We start from the raw sequence: 12,880 nt of genomic DNA, 5'->3' as shown, positions 1-12,880 counted from the left end.
ACCACACCTTCTACCTCACTTAACTCTCCCTCATTCATTTCCATTTCACCTCCAGAACTCAGTCTGGCGCACGGCTCACTCTGTTTGCACTTGAGTTATAACATTTGAAATGTCCCTATTCCTTTGAAACGTATGTGAGTGTAATGTTTACTGTTCATTTCTGAATGTTTATTTCACTTTTGTTTATTATCTATTTCACTTGCTTTGGCAATGTAAACATATGTTTCCCATGCCAATAAAGCCATTTGAATTGATTTGAATTGAGAGAGAGAGAGAGAGAGAGAGAGAGAGAGAGAGAGAGAGAGAGAGAGAGAGAGAGAGAGAGAGAGAGAGAGAGGGCTCCATGTTAATGTATAGGGGACATGAGTCAGTCATGGTTACTCATGGTTATGTGATGAAGTAGCCCCGCCTGCGATTTCAAAATCAGTGTCGGCCCTCAGCCCAATAGGGAATGTCCTCTTGGTGTAACGGTCAAGCTGTTGCTTTCTCCCGCGGTAGACCTGGTTCATATCCCGTCGGTTACATTAAGCAGTATATTCTCTGAAAAGAGTCCAGACAGCCTGTTCCCAACAGTGGGGTCAGAGGGATTGGAGAGGGTCCCCTCTCTCTCTCTCTCTCTCTCTCTGTCTCTCTCTCTCTCTCTCTCTCTCTCTCTCTCTCTCTCTCTCTCTCTCTCTCTCTCTCTCTCTCTCTCTCTCTCTCTCTCTGACTGGAGGAGAGAAGAGAAATGGTGTGTCTCCTCTGGTCAACAATACTCACCTTGAGAGACTTTACAGCCTGTTTGAGCTCCTTCAGCTCCTTCTCTCTCTCCTGGAATCTCTGCTGGACCTTCTGCTGACTCATCCCCAGCTGCCTCTGTGGAGAATCACTCTTCAATGAGCTATCAAGCTTTATTTGTCCACTAGATCAATAGTATAGTAATGTGACATAGGGCACATAGAGAGGAAGGTATATAATCTTGAGGAAGTTCCTTTACCAAATGACATTTTCTATGTTGCTATGTTAATGATTATAGTTTTTATGGTAGACGTACATGTATCAAGGGGTTGAGACTGAACTTTGAACTCCTAAAAGGGCATTCGGAATGATAATAGTGTTTGACTTCAGAAAATTGTGATACATTTGGAGCAAACTCAATATACTCAAGGTTTGTGTTCATATTTGTTCTGCTGTGGATCGATATCACTTGAATGATCTCATATTCAAACAGCCTTAGTTCCTACTGTATGTTTAATTCTTTGTTTATCAGACAGTCACCAACAAGTAGTTCTGGTCTTACCTGTTTCTCAGTCCTCTCTGCTGCAGCTGACACTGTATCATGGCCTCTATGTTCATCCATTGTACACAGATAACAGATACACTGTTGATCGGTAAGACAGTAAATCTCCAGCAGTTTGTCATGATCAGAGCAGATCTTCTCCTGTAGTTGTGTGGTGGCTTTGACCAGCGTGTGCTTCTTGAAAGCAGGAGATTCATAGTGAGGTTGGAGGTGAATCTCACAGTAAGAGGCCAGACACGCCAGACAGGACATGAGGGCTTTCTGCTTTCTGGTCCCAGTGCAGAAATCACACGCCACATCTCCAGGTCCAGCATAGCACAGAGCAGGAGGGGGAGCAGCCTGGAGTCCTGTCTTCTTCAGTTTCTCCACCATCTCAGCCAAAATGTTATTTTTCCTCAGATTAGGCCTTGGAGTGAAGGTCTCTCTGCACTGAGGACAGCTATAGACCCCTTTCAGAACATCCTGATCCCAGCAGCCCTCAATACAGCTCCTACAGTGTCAACAGGCAGTAGTGACCGGCTCCTTCAGTAGATCCAGACAGACAGAACAACAGAACTGGTCCTGGTCCAGCAGAACTCCCTGCTGAGCCATTTGGACGGTTGTTCACTCTCACACAGACAGACGACACAGAGACTCAGATCAGTTTCGATCCTCAGAAGTGAGTTTTTGGGAGGGCGAGGACTTTCTGGATCTGCCAGATAGGTGAGGTTAGAGGGAGGGAGGGAGGGAGGGACAGAGAGAGAACTGCGTTCAACGTGGAGAGGGAGACAAATATTTTAGTTTCTAGGTTAGGGCCCTTCATTTGGAATAAATCTAACAAATATGAGTTGTTAGAATATATAAAGGGTAACAGTTCCTATGAAGTACATATTATAATTATTTTAATACGCTTCATAATGCCTTATAATACATTTATGTGTTATAACACTGATTATAAGTGTCTATAATAATTCATAAGTGGTTGTAATGGGGGGGGGTTGATATTGATACAATATACTGTAGTTTAAATGAATACTGTATGTATTGACTGATCATTGAGAATGAGGTAATACTTTACATTACAGTGTGGTTATTACTGTTAGGCCTAGGGTCAGGGTTAGAGTTACTACATTCAGCAGTAACCCTAACCCTAGCCATATCTAGGACTAAAAAGAGAAGATGTTTTATAATCAGAGTTCTTTGTATCTCTTCTTAGTCAGACAGAAACCCCCCACATCTTATAGGTGGACGGGGTTATGAACATATCCATTGAAGTATTTCTGCAACCAGATGAAATGAAACTGCCTTTCAGCAGGAAAAGCTTCTCTAATAATCCTAACCATTGCTGGGTGTCTTCAGAGACTGAGGTATAGAGACACACTGTCAAGTCAAATCATCTGGCTGTGCTTTCATGTCAAAACATTTCTTATTTTCTATTCATAAAATTCTATTGTATTATATTCTTTGATAACATATTCTATCCATAGGCTCTACTCTGTATAGTGTTAATGATGACTGTTTGTTCTGTACATTGATTGAATGGTTAGGACTATCTCACTGTATTCACTGTTTAAATCCCAAGAGACCAGGAGACCTAAAGGAAGCCTTCAACACTGTATCCCTTCATCCAGTCATAGTAAACAACCTCTGTCTGTCTGTCTGTATGTCTGTCTGTCTGTAAACACAGCCAACTTTTCTGCGGTGGTTGTTGTTGCTATCAGTGCTGCACAGCTATTTTCAGGTCTCTCCAGAGATGGTCGATCGGGTTCAACTCCAGGATCTGGCTGGACCACTCAAGGACATTCAGAGACTTGTCCCGAAGCCACTCCTGCATCTTGGCTGTGTGCTTAGGGTTGTTGTCTTGTTGCAAGTTGAACCTTCGCCCCAGTCTGAGATCCTGAGCGCTCTGAAGCAGGTTTTCATCAAGGATCTCTCTGTACTTTGCTCTGTTCATTTTTCCCTCGATCCTGGCAATTCTCCCAGTCCGTGCCTCTGAAAAACATCCCCACAGCCTGATGCTGCCACCACCATGCTTCACCTTAGGGATGGTGCCATGTTTTCTACAGACGTGACGCTTGGCATTCAGGCCAAAGAGTTCAATCTTGGTTTCATCAGACCAGAGAATCTTCTTTCTCATGGTCTGAGAATACTTTAGGATCCTTTTGGCAAACTCCAAGCGGGCTGTCATGTGTCTTTTACTGAGGAGCGGCTTCCGTCTGGCCACTCTACCATAAAGGCCTAATTGGTGGAGTGCTGCAGAGGTGGTTGTCCTTCTGGAAGTTTCTCCCATCTCCACAGAGGAACTCTGGAGCTCTGTCAGAGTTACCATCGGGTTCTTGGTCACTTCCCTGACCAAGGCCCTTCTCCCCCGATGCTCAGTTTGGCCAGGCGGCCAGCTCTAGGAAGAGTCTTGGTGGTTACAAACTTCTTCCATTTAAGAATGATGGAGGCCATTGTGATCTTGGGGACCTTCAAAGTTGCAGAAATGTTTTGGGACCCTTCCCCAGATCTGTGCCTCAACACAATCCTGTCTCAGAGCTCTACGGACAATTCCTTCACCCTCATGGCTTGGTTTTTGCTCTGACATGCACTGTCAACTGTGGGACCTTGTATAGACAGCTGTGTGCCTTTACAAATCATGTCCAATCAATTGAATTTACCACAGGTGGACTCCAATCAAGTTGTAGAAACATCTCAAGGATGATCAATGGAAACAGGATGCACCTGAGCTCAATTTTGAGTCTCATAGCAAAGGGTCTGAATAATTATGTAAATAAGGTATTTCTGTCTTGTATTTTCAATAAGTGTGTAAAAATAAAAACCTGTTTTCGCTTTGTCATTATGTGGTATTGTGGGTAGAGTGATGAGGAAAATGTTTTATTTAATCAATTTTAGAATAAGGCTGTAACGTAATAAAATGTTGAAAAAGTTAAAGGGTCTGAATTCTTTCCGAATGCACTGTATGGCAGCTAGAAATCCAAACTGGTTGGTCTTCAGAGATAGATGGGAGGGGCTGAGGGTAGCTGAAGGCGGGGACTAAAAACAAACAAAAGATAACTAATGTAAAATGTAGTGTCTGTGAAATGTATGTAGTATGTACATTTATAAGCTGGAAGTGGAAGCCTAAGTATTGTTGTCCATTAGTTCAGGAGGGGTTGGTAGGGTTAGGGGAAAATAATAAAGAAGGAAAATATATTTAAAATAATATTTACAAAACATATATATGGGGGATTGGAAATGATGCAGACAATTACACAGATTGAAGCCACAATATATCTGCAATATTAAAGCTGATCAACCCCCCCCCCCACACACACACACACACACACAAAACAACAACAGTACAATAATAATAATAATAATATCTGATTAAAAAACATATTTTCTGGATATCCTGTCAATTTCCTCCTTGTAGATGTTTGGTAGTTGCTCTTTCAGTTCATTGACACATTTCTTCACATGCTTCAATTTGATAATGATGCTGGGTATTGCTTCAGATCCAGGAGGAACACAGAGAGACTGGAAACTGTGATATTGAGAAAGACAAAGGTTATTTGATTTCAAGCACATTTCACTGGGAAAAAGGTCTAGAGATAGTCATTGAACAGTGTTATAGTGTGGACACTATATAAACAATTCCTACTGAATAGGTCGTGTACTTAACTGCAGTATAGTATTATTACCTTACATTGGAGCATGGTTATTATGGACATTGATGTTGACCGTGACCTTTACCCTCCTGTGATGTCATCATCCTAGAGTTGGCACGGCATTAACGGGACACTACCTCATGTTGAATTGAAAGGCGTGTGGATAATCCTTGTAAAGTTACAACAATCAACATCAATGATCAGCTAATAGCTCACCCTCTTGTCAAATGTTTCCTACAGATGTATTTAGTTTGTTATGAATTTCCAGATATTAATTATGAATGTATTTTTCTTAAGGGGGGTTGCCCTATTTTCATTTTGAGCACATGCTTCTGAAAGGTCTGTGCACGGCCCTGGATACACTGCTGATAGGTACAGCAGAAAACCTCCAGCAGTTTGTCATGATGAGAACAGAACTTCTCCTGTAGTTGTGCGGTGGCTTTGACCAGCTGGTGTTTCTTGAAACCAGGAAATTCACAGTGAGGTTGGAGGTGAGTCTCACAGTAAGAGGCCAGACACACCAGACAGGACATGAGGGCTTTCTGCTTTCTGGTCCCAGTGCAGAAATCACACGCCACATCTCCAGGTCCAGCATAGCACAGAGCAGGAGGGGGAGCAGCCTGGAGTCCTGTCTTCTTCAGCAAAGCACTCCTGTTCAGAATAGGTCTTGGGGTGAAGGTATGTCTGCACTGCACTCAATCTGGTTTATTTAGTACCCCAGCGCAGGTTAAGTAGTGGAAAGAACATGTTGGGTTATTTTGACCCAGACAGTTTGGTTGCGTGAATAACCCAATATGTTGGGTTGTTAGTATTAACAGAACACGGGTTAATTTAACCATCAGTTGGGTATTTATTACATGCTTGGTTGACCTAGCAACTGGGTCTGTTTTAATGTCATGCTTGGTTGACCTAGCAACTGGGTCTGTTTTAATGTCATGCTCGGTTGACCTAGCAACTGGGTTTGTTTTAATGTCATGCTTGGTTGACCTAGCAACTGGGTCTGTTTTAATGTCATGCTAGGTTGACCTAGCAACTGGGTCTGTTTTAATGTCATGCTTGGTTGACCTAGCAACTGGGTCTGTTTTAATGTCATCCTTACTGTAGGTTATTTTAAGGCGTTTACATACTGTAAACTCAATGTTTCCTTATTAAATTCTTCTATAATATGTAGAGAATTTATTACATATTATAATAAGGTATACCACTGTATTATAGCCCAACAATGAGACATACATGGACTTTTAGGAAACTCTATAAGCATAATTGAAGCTACAAAAATGTCAATGTTCAACCTTAACATGTGCTAACTACGCAACAGACCAGATGAACAGGAATTATATTTACTCTCATGGGTGGCTAAAAATAACTATCTGAAAGCCACACCCCTACTAAACTATGCCTACAGTCTTCTGATCTGACCTGCTGGGTCATATTTCAATAACCAAGCAACAATAACCCAACACCCAGCATCCATAAAACAAGCAGTTTTTAAAGAAAACAACCCAACTAAGTGACCCAACGCCTGCAACCCAACATTTGGGTCAACCAAACAACCCAGCATTTTTTAGAGTGTGGGGACAGGTGTAGACACCTTTCAGATCATCCTGATCCCAGCTTTTTTTTGTTACAGCCCATACAGTAGCTGTGTCCACAGGCAGTAGTCACCGGATCCTTAAGTGGATCCAGACAGACGGAGCAACAGAACAGTTCTAGATTGTCAGCCATTTTAGTGCTTTCACCTGAAGGTTGAGCAACAGGGTGTCAAAGATGACTTTCTGTTTCATTGAACTCTACACCAGAGGACAGGGAGTGGCTTCCTCTTGACTGTGTACTCTGTATCTACAGGTTTTTGGGGGATGGAAGTCAAGCTAAGAAGACGATGTTGCATACAGCTGTGTCCACAAGGAATAGTAACTGGATCCTTTAGTAGATCCAGAAAGATCAGACAGCAGAATGGATCTTTTAAAAGGGCCTCTGCAATGTCCATACAACAAAATGCACGGCAGAATTTCAGAGAAAACTTTAATTTCTTTGAAAGTACGAGTGGTGGGGGAGGCCTTTTAGATCTGTTTGGAGACGTTAGTCCTGGATGGATGCACTGAGGTATATAGGGATGGAAGCCATAGTGACGTGTAACCAAATATAAGGTTGTGGTAAAACATTACAACGTTTTAAAGGTTCCATAAATGTACAGTGACCTATTCAGAAGCCACAGTGGTGAATGATGAATATGTCAAATCAAAAGTTTTATTTCATTTTCAGTCATGTAAAATGATCATAAATTGTAAAGAAACATGTGGATGCAGTGGGGTGCAAATACCTCTGTAGAATTAATTAAGCGAGAAATGAAGGTGGAAACGGCTTTATGCACAAATATTGATATAATGACCATCATATTGAAGTAAACTTGGAGTCACACGATGATATGTGGTGTGGTCCTCCCACTACGACTCGGGAAACCAGATTATTAAGCTACAGATGAAATAAGTTATGCTGAACTTCACAGGGTGGTGAAAGTTCACAGTGATGAGCTTGATGCTCCTTTCCAATAAATATCGAGGGTCTTTTTGTCCATAATAATGTCATCATGTAGGTAGGTCCAGAGTGGGCGTGTTCGCTATATAATGCCCCCTAAACATCTAACAAAACCATCGGTAGAGTTGGAAATGTGATGGAAACCCATTTAACATAACTTTTTAAACCGGTACATGGGAATTTAACTGCAAAAATATATTAGTATTTTCTAAAATATATATTTGTATGTGCATTACGTCATCACGCACAGCCATTTATCCTCAACAAGTCAATTTGATGGAAACATTTCTGCTGGTAAAATGCCCATGTTTTTATGAAGATTTTACAATGTTCACATGAAAATCTGTCGCCAGTCGAATGGAAACAGATTTTCATGCAAATATTCAAAAAATCTGCATTAAAACAATATCCCAATAGAATTGAATGGTAAATTACATATTGAGTCATTTTGGAGTCACTTGTATTGTAAATAAGAACAAAATATGTTTAAGTGACTCCAAAATGACACAATACATTATTTACCATTCAATTCTATTGCGACCAAGCTTTAACTTCCTGACTGATGTCTTGAGATGTTGCTTCAATACATCCACATAATTTTCCTTCCTCATGATGCCAATTATTTTGTGAAGTGCACGAGTCACTCCTGCAGCAAAGCACCCCCACAGCATGATGCTGCCGCCCCTGTGCTTCACGGTTGGGATGGAGTTCTTCGGCTTGCAAGCGTCCCCCTTTTTCCTCCAAACATAACAATGGTCATTATGGCCAAACAGTTATATTTTTGTTTCATCAGACCAGAGGAAATTTCTCCAAAATGTATGATCTTTATCCCCATGTGCAGTTGCAAACCATGGTCTGGCTTTTTGGAGCAGTGGCTTCTTCCTTGCTGAGCGGCCTTTCAGGTTATGTCTATATAGGACTCATTTTACTGTGGATATAAATACTTTTGTACCTGTTTCCTCCATCATCTTCACAAGGTCCTTTGCTGTTGTTCTGGGATTGATTTGCACTTTTCGCACCAAAGTACGTTCATCTCTCTCTCATCTCCTTCCTGAGCGGTATGACGGCTGTGTGGTCCCATGGTGTTTATACTTGCGTACTATTTGTACAGATGAACGTGGTACATTCAGGCGTTTGGAAATTGCTCCCAAGGATGAACCAGACTTGTGGAGGTCTACAATTGTTTTTCTGAGGTCTTGGCTGATTTCTTTTGATTTTCCCATGATGTCAAGCAAAGAGGCACTGAGTTTAAAGGTAGGCCTTGAAATACATCCACAGGTACACCTCCAATTGACTCAAATGATGTCAATTAGCCTATCAGAAGCTTCTAAAGCCATAACATCATTTTTTGGAATGTTACAAGCTGTTTAAAGGCACAGTCAACTTAGTGTATGTAAACTTCTGACCCACTGGAATTGTGATTAAATGTAGTAATCTGTCTGTAAACAATTGTTTGAAAAATTACTTGTGTCATGCACAAAGTAGATGTCCTAAGCGACTTGCCAAAACTATAGTTTGTTAACAAGAACGTTGTGGAGTGATTGAAAAACTAGTTTTACTGACTCCTAAGTGTATGTAAACTTGCGACTTCAACTGTAAATAAAGTATATTTATTTCTAAACAGTAAAACAGATAGGTATGAAAATAACCTCAAATAAAAGGTGACATTCTGTACTGTCGCCTCATGTAAAACATTTAATATCAAATCTAAAATGCTGGAGTATAGAGCCAAATTTAAAGTTTAATAAATTAAAATACCAAGGGTGGGTCAAAATTATTCCCAAGATGTTTAAATAAAACAACTTGGCCATGAAGAAGTTTCAGTAGATTAGGAACTGCTTCTTATAAAGCTATGTGGTGTATAATGTAGCTGGACATTGTAAAGTCTGCTTCCTATAAAGCTATGTGTAGTATAATGTAAATGGACATTGTAAAGTCTGCTTCCTATAAAGCTATGTGGTGTATAATGTAGCTGGACATTGTAAAGTCTGCTTCCTATAAAGTTATGTGGTGTATAATGTAGCTGGACATTGTAAAGTCTGCTTCCTATAAAGCTATGTGGTGTATAATGTAGCTGGACATTGTAAAGTCTGCTTCCTATAAAGTTATGTGGTGTATAATGTAGCTGGACATTGTAAAGTCTGCTTCCTATAAAGCTATGTGGTGTATAATGTAGCTGGACATTGTAAAGTCTGCTTCCTATAAAGCTATGTGGTGTATAATGTAGCTGGACATTGTAAAGTCTGCTTCCTATAAAGCTATGTGGTGTATAATGTCGCTGGACATTGTAAAGTCTGCTTCCTATAAAGCTATGTGGAGTATAATGTAGCTGGACATTGTAAAGTCTGCTTCCTATAAAGCTATGTGGAGTATAATGTAGCTGGACATTGTAAAGTCTGCTTCCTATAACGCTATGTGGAGTATAATGTAGCTGGACATTGTAAAGTCATACAAACAATTATATTACTTCTTATTGACATTCAACCTGGGAATGAAAATGTAAGAAATTAATGTAAACACGTACAAAACAAATCCTGCAACAAAGGACCAGGTGTGAATGTTCTGGGGGGTCTAAGTCTACCCCTAACCAGATTGAATACAATGTTTGATTTCACCCCCAGACCCCAAAACACACCCCATTCAAAACAGTTTCAACAGCCCTCCACCCGATGCAACTCAATATTAAGAAGGCATACAGTCAGTGTACAGCCCAATGCACTACCCCCAGGATCACAACAAGCCCCTCACACCTGGGACCACACACACACAATGTGAATGGAAATATATTATTATATTTTCTATATATTACAATCACAAGAAAGGGTGTTGGTTATTTTAGTTTTACAAGTAACCTTTCTTGGACATGTCCTTACTTTAAAAATAAGCATGTTTGTCTTGTTTGAATCAGCCCAATTCTCTAGTTATAAATAAAATAACCATGATTTGCAGATTTTTTTATTCACATCTCTTGCTATTAATAGATTGTGGAACTATGAAAAATAGGGAATAATGTTCCCAACACACCCACCTCACAGTTCCTACACAGACTCTGAGGCACCATGCAGGTCTGACACCAGAGGAGGCTGGTGGTAGGAGCTATAGGAGGACGGGCTCATTGTAATGGCTGGAATGGAATCAATGGAAGGTATCAAACACAAACATATGAAACCACATGTTTGACTGAGTTCCATTTATTCCATTCCAGACATCACAATGAGCCTATCCTGCTATAGCTCCTCCCACCAGACTCCACTGCCTGACAACCATTCTATTGTCTTGAGGACTTTACAACCATTTGGTCTGATCAAAGAGCAGGACACCCTTTCAAATAGATACATCCTCTCAGCCTTGATGACTAAACTAATCAAAGACTAACACACACACACACACACACACAGTAATCAGATCATGGTGACTCCACAGTAATAACATTTCTAACTCATAAGTCACCAGGTGTGATTTACCTTTTGACAGAGGAACCCCTACATCAACTACTAATGACTTATGGGAGGAAGTGAGCATTTCACATATTAAGATATAATACAAGGATACTTCCTTTGTGTGTTGTACTTAGTCTATTGAAAATTTGCTTATAGATTTGAAAAAACAGCCTTTTTGATGACCTATTTTGAGTTTTGAAATAGTACAAAAGTGATTATAAAATCTATAATACATGGATACTTCCCTAAATGTACTTATTTTGTGTTATGCAATTATGTTATTGAAACAGAATAAGTCTAATGAGAGAATAAATAAGTCAAGTCCAACCATTACCTCTCTCCTCTTTCACATCTCTCTATCATCACTCCATGGGTGTGTCCCAATAATCTCTCCTTCCTCCTGAAGTGTATCATTCCTTCACTACTCCTCTCAAATGTAAAAGCATTGGATTGGTGTTGGCATGGGGTAGAGGGAGTTTACATATACCAGTCATTTCCTTTTACATACATGAAGGGAAGTGGACAAGTTCAAACTTAGAAAGGAGATAATAGTTACACACCCCATGTGTCCTGATAACTACAGGAATGAAACCATATTGAGGTTGTCTGCTTTCTATACGGTTTGAGGGGAGAGAGAGAGAGAGAGAGACAGAGAGAGACAGAGAGAGAGACAGAGAGAGAGAGGCAGTGAGAGAGAGAGAGAGAGAGAGAGAGAGAGAGAGAGAGAGAGAGAGAGAGAGAGAGAGAGAGAGAGAGAGAGAGAGAGAGAGAGAGAGAGAGAGAGACAGAGAGAGAGAGACAGAGAGAGAGAGGCAGGAGAGAGAGAGAGAGAGAGAGAGAGAGAGAGGCAGAGAGAGAGAGAGGCAGAGAGAGAGAGAGAGGCAGAGAGAGAGAGAGAGAGAGAGATACAGAGAGAGAGAGAGAGACAGAGAGAGAGACAGAGAGAGAGAGAGACAGAGAGAGAGAGAGAGAGAGACAGAGAGAGAGAGAGAGAGAGAGGCAGTGAGAGAGAGAGACAGAGAGAGAGAGAGGCAGTGAGAGAGAGAGAGAGAGAGAGAGAGAGAGAGAGAGAGAGAGAGAGAGAGAGAGAGAGGACATCAGGTAAAGTTCTGGAGATGAGGGAATATGTGTCCAGAAAGAAACCCTCCAGTATGGTTAACCCCAGTTAGGCCCAGTATGGACTATCAATACAAGTGACCATTTAGAATATGACCCGGTTCAATGGGTCTTAACAGAACTGGGGGACGTCAGCCATGAAGTTGTCTAAACACAACTGGAATATAATTTGTTTGTGATTCATTGTTAATGGATTTTCCATTAGGAACCTAACATAACAACACACATAACACACAACCAATAAAACCAAAGGGGGAGGAAACCACTAAAGTCATTACCATATTGTCATTTTCTAATGACAGGGAGAAAACATGTAAAATCTAGAAGACTACTTTAGATCTGGTCAAAAGAAGCCTAGTGCACTATGCAGGGAACAGGGAGAGATTTGGGACAGAGACAGTAACTCCTGGATGGAAATCTTCATTCTAATGACAGTGAGCAAATCTCCAATCTCCACCCTATTCCCTATGTAGTGCACTACTTTAGAGCTGGTCAGAAGTAGCCTAGTGCACTACGTAGGGAACAGGGTGTCATTTGGGCCAGAGTCAGTAACTCCCCTGGGTATGAATTCTCTCTCTATCTTATCTGTCTTCTATATTATGTTCTCCTCTCCTCCTCTCTTCTCTCCTCTATTCACTCTATTCTATCATCCACACCACATGCCAGCTTCAACACAATCCATTTACAAGTTAAAGACACACCTTGGAATAAATAGCAAAGGAAAATTACTACTAGATGTATTTTTTATTTCCCATCACCATGAATCATATTTAATAAGTGAACAGTAGCAGACCTAACTTCATCTGTTCCTGACTCTGGGTAGTGGATTAAAAAGACCATCAATCTCCAATGATATTAAAGTACAATTCTGAACATTACTG

General features: G+C 40.7%; 1 pseudogene; it reads right to left on the bottom strand.

Annotated features, from left to right (window-relative positions):
• Positions 1-578: 578 nt before the first annotated feature.
• LOC123483236 lies at positions 579-1,870 on the bottom strand (annotated as a pseudogene).
• Between the last annotated feature and the right edge of the window lie 11,010 nt (positions 1,871-12,880).

This window comes from Coregonus clupeaformis, unplaced genomic scaffold (genome assembly GCF_020615455.1).
Source record: "Coregonus clupeaformis isolate EN_2021a unplaced genomic scaffold, ASM2061545v1 scaf0048, whole genome shotgun sequence".
In the NCBI taxonomy this organism is placed as follows: Eukaryota; Metazoa; Chordata; class Actinopteri; order Salmoniformes; family Salmonidae; genus Coregonus; species Coregonus clupeaformis.
The sequence above is the reverse complement of the archived record's forward strand: the minus strand, read 5'-3'. Positions and strand labels throughout refer to the sequence as shown.